This window comes from Emydura macquarii, unplaced genomic scaffold, assembly GCF_026122565.2.
Source record: "Emydura macquarii macquarii isolate MOO-44397 ecotype Brisbane River unplaced genomic scaffold, CSIRO-AGI_Emac_v2 contig_1230, whole genome shotgun sequence".
In the NCBI taxonomy this organism is placed as follows: Eukaryota; Metazoa; Chordata; order Testudines; family Chelidae; genus Emydura; species Emydura macquarii.
In genome coordinates, this window is record NW_027131367.1 from 562,041 (window position 1) to 571,294 (window position 9,254).

The following is a 9,254-nucleotide window of genomic DNA, read 5'->3' on the forward strand; positions in this document are numbered from 1 at the left end:
AGCCAGGCTGGTGTGTCTGCCCTGATGGGATGCAGGCTAGGCCGTTGCCAAGAGTTTATTTATATAGCAAGGTGGGTGCTGTGCGCCACCTCTAAGAAGGTTAGCTTTGAGGATGCCCCCACAGTTTTTGTGCAACAGAAGGAGCAGGTGGCAACCATCCTCCTGAGAAGATACATGTGGCCAGAGAAAGCCTCATTAGTGGCTGCCAACCCTTTCTGTCCTACTCCAACCCTTATTTAACAGCCTGGAACTTCTCTCCCTTACTGATAGCATCTCCCCCAGCATCCATCTCCAGAGGCGGCCTGGTACATGCCTTCAAAGGGAGAGGTGCTTTAGGGGTGGATGCAGAGAGTCCTGGAGGACAGGGAGAGCAGGCAACAGACTCTGACTCAGACAGAATCCTTTGCTCTTGAAATGGTTTTCCTGTGCTTGTTAATCTGTGATCCCAAACAGCTTTCTGATTGGCTGTGCATATTCAGTGACATCACAGCTCCCCAGAGAAGATTGAGGTGCAAAGCGGTGGCTGTGGGAGTCGGAGCTCCTGGTTCCACTCTTGGCTCGGCCACTGGCTTCTTGTGTTACCTTAGGCAAGTTGCTTCCCCTCTCTGTGCTCGGTGCTCTGCCCCACGTAAGTGATGGGCGTGTTGGAGGGGACTCGGGGCCAGCGCCCCATGGACTGTCTGCCCCACGCTAGTGATGGGCGTGTTGGAGGGGACTCGGGGCCAGCGCCCCACGCCCTCGGGGCCAGCGCCCCATGGACTGTCTGCCCCATGCTAGTGACGGGCGTGTTGGAGGGGACTCGGGGCCAGCGCCCCATGGACTGTCTGCCCCACGCTAGTGATGGGCGTGTTGGAGGGGACTCGGGGCCAGCGCCCCATGGACTGTCTGCCCCACGCTAGTGACGGGCGTGTTGGAGGGGACTCGGGGCCAGCGCCCCATGGACTGTCTGCCACACGCTAGTGACGGGCGTGTTTTGGTTCTTTGGTTTTAATGAAGTATCAAATCTGAATCCCTTGTTGCCACAATGTTCAGGGAATCCCTCATTCAGGCTGAAGGGGGCATTCCCCCATGCACCCAGTCAGCTGCTTGTGTTTATGGATTGTCTCAGTGTGAGTCAGTCCCCGCCCCTAGCCCTTCACCTTGATTTCTCTCTCTCTCTCATATACCGTGTTTCAGAGTGTGACCGTTCTTGTTTTCGAGGTGCTTGTTCATTTGGTTTTCTGCTGTGAAGGGTGTTGTGTTTTCTTTCTCCTTTTTCTGGTACCTTTTTGACGCAGCAATTGGGGGTTTTGCTCCTGGCCTGGCTGCAAAGCGAACCCGTGAAGTGTATCCACCCTCGCACGACTGGGTGTAGGCGTGGCTGTCCCACCCTGGGCGTGCACAGGGACTTGTGTATGTTGTGGTGAATTGTGTAAAGTGATCTCTTGGCTTATGCAACATTGATGGGATATTCTCTTTAGGGAGGAGAAGAGGCAGACTGCAGCGTGCAGGCAAGAGTTAGGACTGCTCCGTGCGGGCTCATGCAGGTGGGGAAGGGCACGCAGAGCACACTCCCTTGGGTCGGCGCGCGTGCGCGTGTATGTATCCTGGACGGTCACCACCATCCCTATGTCTCTGCTATGAAATGCATGGAGTGGGGGGGTGACGAGCTGGGGGTGATGTATCTTTTCCTACCGTTTGTGAGCAGCACCCTTGCCCTCCCACCCCCAGTGGCCAGAGGATGATGGCTAGATGGGGAGCTGTGTCCCCCAGGGAGGACAGCACTGGGAGGGGAAAGCAATTACCATCCTGTGCTCCTTCTTTGCTTACAGGCACCTTCCTGAACAAAGCTCGTGCTTCAAGCTGTGGTTTTGCTGGCAGGAACAAACACTAATGCTCTCACCTCAGAGGAAGGTTTCCTTCCTGCCAGGGTGTGCTGCTGCCTCCCACCATAGTAAGGGAAAGGTGGGGACCTGGTAGTTGCCACAGGGCCTATAGGTATAATGAGACCCCCACTCAGAGACAAGGAGGTAGTGCTGGGCCCCTCTCAGCTGCAGGGCTGGCAGGTGCCTAGGGCAGCCTGGCTTTCTGCTGGTGGAGAAGAGGGGCCATACACTCTGTTCTCAGTAGGTGGGTTGCTCCCTCCTCCCACATGGAGCAGTCAGGTTGGCTGCCTGGGCTTGCGATGCTTGTGTATGATGGTCTGGCGACAGCCTGTGCGAATGGTTCTGCAGCCACGGTTCCTTCCTGGGGCTGCCAAGTAAGCAGCTGCCCAGTGGAGGGCAGTATTGTGCTGCCATGAATTTCCAGAGTGCAGTGGTGGGGCAGTGGAAGTGGATGGAGTCCCTGCCCTCTCCAGGTGGTCTTGGCAGTGCCCTGTTCCAAGGGGAAAAGGAGCTACCAGACTGCTGAGCCCTGCCTCATGTCTGGTCTCATTGCAGTCTGCCTGAGTTTATTACACCCTTGGCCAAACTGGAACATTATTGGAGAAATAACCTCCAAAGCACTTCTGTGACAGGACGAGGGTGCCTGGGCTGCTGCCCAAGCGACCCTGCCCTGCAGTGTCAACATTGGCTTGTGTTCAGCATGAGGACAGGGCCTGCACGGCTCCACTCTGAATCATGAATTTGCTGCTTTTCAGTTTTGAAAAGACTCTAAAATGGAAAAAAAATATTTTATTAAGCAGAATCTAATTTGTAAATATAACAAAATGACTAGCGATGGGGTGAGATCTGTGATGGGGTGTAATAAAACGTTGAGTCCCAAAGCTTCTCTCTGATACAGCCAAGTCCAGCTAATAATCAGTATTTATTACTAAATTATTGTCCTTTTCAATCTGTAGATAGATATCTGTTGATAACTGTCAGGGATTTGCTGTTGCAGCCCTATTGGAGGTGTTGTTAATTTATTTCTGTATATAGTGTATGTTTGTTGATATGAGGCTTTCTTTATTTTGTATATGACCAATAAACATCTTTTAAAGAGACCCATCCTGGAGCATCTTCCCTGGGATTTGGTGGGCAGCCTTGTGTTGAAATTCGTTTCAGGCTCTTCTGAACTGAGAAACTCTTCCATTTTGCAAACATTGATTTTTGTCTCGAACCTGGTTTACACAGCTTTTATACCAATTTGACTGTTTGGTTAGGTGGTGACTTTTTTATGGGAAATTCAGTTTGTACAACCCCTGTCTCTGGATGCAGTTCTTGGTATAAAGATACCTTTTCTGAGCTTGGGAACTTAAATTCATAACTCTGCTGGACACTAAAAAACATGGATTTAACAGGGACACTGGTTTGATTACTTATTACAACGGTTTGTAACACACTCTACTACCACTTGAAATTAAGTGGTCTCCTACAGCATATGTCAAACACTTATGCTTAAAAATCTCTCCCTTGTTGTATTTCACTTGGACACTCTGGTTACCCTTTCCAGACCTGAAGAAGAGCTCTGTGAAGCTCGACAGCTTGTCCTTTCCACCAACATCATGCACAATCATCAACCCATAAGACATTACCTCACATACCTTGTCTCTCCCTTACACAGGTATAGGTTTGTTTCTGTAAATTTATGGGAATAAGCTATGCTGGTAAAACTGTGTCCACGCTAGAGGGTTGTACAGCTTTAACTATGAATTTCAAACCAATATAGTTAAAGCAATACAAGCTGCATATGGACAAGCCCCCAGTGAGTTGAAAAGAACAGAAGTAACAATAGATTCCAGGTGTGTCCTCTGTCATCCTGGGTCTCAGGAGGTAGGTGCAGTACCTTGGACTAGAGTGCAGGGGGCACTCACACCTCACTTTTATGGACACTGTTGGTGCATGGTGATGGAGTAGATGCTGCCCCCAACTGGAACTGAAGTTTGGGGTAGGAGGGAGAAAGCCAGCCATGTTTTTCCCTAGGTGGAGACACTCTTTAAAGGGTTTCCTGAGCATTGATTAGAGAGTGATCCATGGGCCTGATGCTGAGAAGTAGCCCCTTGGAAAAACAACCAATAAACCAGTCTTGGCTTAAATTCCCTCCCTCAGCAGGAGGAGGAGAGAATAAAGTTTGAGGCTGGTAGTGCAGGCAGTGAAAGGAGTGATCAACCTAATGCACAGGCTCCAGTGTGCAAAGAATTACTGCAAACCTGTGGGATCTATTACCTTACACACTTCTCATTTTGAAATCACAAAGCATTTTGCACAGTGGAGAGCCCCAGAGATGTGGGGGTGGGGGGGGGGAGGAGTCAGGGTTAGTAGTGGACATGCATCTGTGTGGGGAAGGGAAGCTGGCCAAAGACACTGGGGCAAACCCTACCCACCTTACTCAGAAAAAGCCCCATGGAGTCATGAGCATGTCCACAGAGAAGGCAGGCTTTGGCTTTAAGGTCTCTTCCAAGCTCTAACTAAACTGTGATGTGCCTACAACTCATTGTGTTGCCTTTGGCAGGATAGGAACATAAAGAGAACGTCAGAATGGCTGTATTGCATCAGACCAATGGTCCATCTAACCCAGCATTCTGTCTTTTGCCAGTGGTTAGTGCCAGATGCTTCAGAGCGAATGAACAGAAGAAGAGGGCAATTTATCGAGTGATCCATCCACTACTGTCCAGTCGAGCATGAAGTTGCATCCCTATCTTGCTATAACCATTGATTGACCTATCCTCCATGAACTTATCTGATTCTTTTCTGAACCCAGTTACACCTTTGGCCTTCATAACCTCCCCTGGCAACAGGTTCCACAGGGTGACTGTGAGCTGTGTGAAGCAGTGCTTCCTTTATTTGTTTTAAACCTGCTGCCTAGTAATTTCATTAGGTGACCCCTGGTTCTTGTGTTATGTGAAAGAGGAAATAACACTTTTTCTCCACACCAGTCATGGACCTTACTCACACATATATGACCTCTATCATATTCCCTCCCTTAGTTATCTATTTTCTAAGATGAACACTCCATCTTTTTAATCTCTCCTCACATGGAAACTGTTCCATACCCCTAATAACTTTTTTGCCCTTCTCTATGCTTTTTATAATTCTAATGCATCTTCTTTGAGATGGGGCGACCAGAACAGCATGCAGTATTCAAGGTGTGGGCTTATGAATTTATATAGTGGCATTATATTTTCTGTCTTAATATCTATCGTTTTCTTATTGGTTGCTAACATTGTTAGCTTTTTTTTTTTTTTTTTTTTTTTTTTTTTTTTTTTTTTTTTTTTTTGACTGCCCCTGCATATTTAGCAGATATTTTCAGAGAACTGTCCACAATGATTCCAAGGTCTCTTTCTTGAGTGGTGGTAGCTAATTTAGACCCATCATTTTGTATGTATAGTTGGGATTATGTTTTTCAATGTGCATTACTTTCCTCTGCCATTTTGTTGCTCAGTCACCCAGTGTAGTGAGATGCCTTTGTAAATCTTCAGTCAGCTTTGGACTTAACTATCTTAGGGAATTTTGTATCATCTCCAAACTTTGCCACATCGCTGTTTACCCCTTTTTCCAAATAATTTAGGACTATTGAACATCACTGGTCCCAGTGCAGATTCTTGGGGGACCCCACTGTTTACCTCTCTCCTCTATAAAAACTGACAATTTATTCCTACCTTTTGTTTCCTATCTTTTAATCAGTTACTGATCCATGAGAGGATCTTCCGTTATCCCATGACTGCCTACTTTGCTTAAGAGCTTTTGGTAAGGGACCTTGCCAAGGCTTTCTGAAAGTCCAAGTACACGATATCCACTGGATCACCCTTGTCTCCCTCAAAGAATTCTAATAGATTGGTGAGGCATGATTTCCCTTTATAAAAGCTGTGTGACTCTTCCCCAGCATATCGTGTTCGTCTGCGTGTCTGATAATTCTGTTCTTGGCTATAGTTTTAGCCAATCTAACTGGTACTGAGATTAGGTTTACCAGCCTGTAATTGCCAGGATCGCCTCTGGAGCCTTTTTTAAAAATTGGCCTTACTTTAGCTATCCTCCAGTCATCTGGTACAGTGGCTGACTAAAGCGATAGTTTACATACCACAGTTAGAGGGGTAGCCGTGTTAGTCTGTTTACAGCAAAAACAATGAGAGTCCGAGAGTGTACAGGACTCTTGTTGTTTATACCACAGTTAGTAGTTCTGCAATTTCATATGAGTTCCTTCAGAACTCTTGGGTAAATACTATCTGGTCCTGGTGACTTACTACTGTTCAGTTTGTTCCAAAATCTCTGCTGACTCCTCAGTCTGAGACAGTTTCTCAGATTTGTTGCCAAAAAGAATAAATGGCTCACGTGTGAATAGTGATGCACAGAATCCCTTTAGCTTCTCTGCAATGGTTTTGTCTTCCTTGAGTGCTCCTTTGGCTCCTCAGTTGTCTAGTGGCCCCACTGATTATTTGGCAGACTTCCTGCTTCTGATACACTTAAACTAACCAGCAACATTTTTTTTCTTTTGCCAGTTGCTCTTCAAAGTCTTTTTTTGGTCTGCCTTCTTATATTTTTACACTTGACTTGCCAGAGGTTATACACCTTTCTATTTTCCTCAGCAGGATTTGACTTCCAATTATTAAGTGTTTTTGTCTCTGCCTCTTTTACTCTATTTAGCCATGGTGGCATTTTTTGGGGTTTTTTTAATGTGGGGTATACATTTTGTTTGAGCCTCTATTATGGTGTTTTAAAGAAGTTTCCATGCAGCTTGCAGGCATTTTACTCATATGATTGTTCCTCTTAATTTCCATGTAAATAGCTGCCTCGTTTTTGTAGTTAAATGCTACTGGGTGGGTTTCTTTGGTATTTTCCTTCCTATAAGGATGTTGAATTTAATTGTTATGGTTGCTGTTACCAAGTGGTTCAGCTACATTCACAGTTTGGACTAGATCCTGTGAGCCCCTTAGGACTAAATAAAAAATTGCTTCTCCCCTTGTGGGTTCCAGGACAAATTGCTCCAAGGAGCAGTTAATGGTGTTTAGAAACTGTCTATTCTCCTGCTGCTATATTATTCAAACACAGAACTTTTGTCCATAAAGGTTCTATGGTACTGTTTGATTCATTTAAGATTTTTTTACCATATTTGACTTTCACATAGTGCCACTCCACCACCACTGCAACCAACTCCTGTCATTCTTCTATATTGTGTACCCTGGCATTTCTGTCTCATTAATTAGCATCATTCCACCATGTTTCTGTGATGCCTGTTATATCAATATCGTCATTTAATACCAAGCACTCAAGTTCACTCATCTTAGTCTTGCATTTCTATGTAAGCGCTTCTAAAATTTGTCAATATTTAGTTGTTTGCCTTCATGTGATGTAATTGAAGGGGACGCTCTTGTTTGACCATTTATTTTCCGTTTCTACCTGTACTTCATCAATGTCTGTCCTTGCCTCTTTACAACTGAGCCCTAGCTCCTGCCATCTAGACCTTCTGATGTCAGTTAGTGCTTTCCTCTTACATGGGAGACTTTAGCTCACTAGGCCGGTGTTGGAGGGGGATGGGAGGGGGGGCTGGAGTGGAAGTGCGTGGCACTCAACCTACACATTAATGCAGTCCCCTGATGCATTTCCTTCTATTTCCTATAGGAGCCAGTGTGGGTTAAGTGCTTGGGGGAGCCTCTTAACTGAAAAGTGCCTGTGTGGGGACTGCAAATTCCTATTCCCCCTGAAATAATCACTCTTGAACCCCAGGTCTCTATTCAGGCCCCTGCCAAAGCTGTAGGGACCTGCATCACTTCAGAGCCTCTCTTCTGGTCTAGAATAGTTCTAGGCTCAGGTATTAGTTCATGTCCACAGGGGTGATGGGCACCCTTGTGGAGCAAGTGAGGTTCTATGTACAGGCACCAGGGCTGTAGCCTCCTGTGTCGTAATAACCAGGAGGATATTTCAAATGTGAGAGTTATCTTTGCCACACAGGGGTAGTAAAACATAAAGCACTGCAAATCCACAGATATCCATGGACCATTTTTAGTGGATGGCAGAGCAGATGCGGATCTCAAAGGTGGGAAAGCAGCTGGCTGTAGCTCATAGCCCTTGACACTACTTCACCTCTTGAGATGTGGGGGTGGGGGGCCTAGCTGATTGGCTGTGGCTGCAGCAGGGCTGGCCTCCACATACCTGCCTGGGAGACCCAGATCTGTGGGTGCAGATGAGCTAGAAGACAGACTATGCCTAGGTCAGATGGCAATTGATGCTGGTGGATGTGGAGCCATACCTCCCTGTTCGTATCCGCACAGAGCATTTGCCACAGGTACAAACTTCCTGCCTTTCGTGGGCCAGCCTGGTGCACGCGAGCCCCTGCTCGCAGGGGCTGGGTCACCATCGTGGCAGGACGGTCAGGGGTTCACCTGGCGCTGTCGTCTGCAGCAGGCAGCAGCCCCAGGGTGACACGTGCACCAGGGGCGCAGGCTGCAGTGACTTGTGTACGCCGGTGTCAGACCGGAGCGAGGAACCCTGCCCGCACCGCCGGCCTTGGCTGCAGCGGGGCAGGTGCGGTGCTGAGGTGGGGGGGGCGCCACCCAGGGCAGGTGGGGCAGCCCCAAGCGATGGGCCCCTGGCTGCTAATCGTGTCAGTCAGTCGGGGGGAGGGGAGCGCTGAGGACAGGCACCGGCTCTGAGGGAGACCCCCGGCAGGCAGGCTGCCTCCGGCCCGGCGGTGCGGCGCGGCCAGTGCAGGGGCCAGGACAGGCCCAGCCGTGACACGCTGCCCTGCCCTCCCCCGCCCCCCCCTGCCCTTTACGCTGACACAGCCCCCGCCCCCCGCCCGGGCCCCTCTGCCGCCCTTGTCACTGCCCCGAGCCGTAGGGGGGGGGCGGTTTACACCGACCCTGCGGTGCCCCCGCCCGGACACGTGACGGTGTGCTCCCGACCCCCCCGGACACGTGACACAGGAGGGCGCGCGCTGGTGCCCGGCCCCGGCTACAGCAAACCCAGCGCGGGTCCGTCCGGCCCCGCCGCTTTACTCCCGGGGGGGCGGGGCCTCGCTCCGCGGCCGGCAGCGCGGCGCGCACCTCACTGCGCATGGCTCCGCCCCCTGGGCTTCGCCGGCTGGGGCGGCCAGAGTTGCACGTGACGCAGGCCGCTAGCTAGTCGCACGCGCGGGCTCTCACGTGACCAGCCATGGGGATGTCCGTCCGCGCGCCCGGCCCTCTCCCCCAGCGGGGAGTGCAGCCCCGCACCGCCAGCTCCGGGCGGCGCCGCTCTGTTCTCTGACCCAAACGGCTCCTTGCCCGGAAATAGCCGCTCTGGCCCGGAAGTGAACAGCCTGCCTCCGCGACTCTGTAGCCGGAAGCGGAAGTACAGCGGACTCTGTCTTGGCTCAAT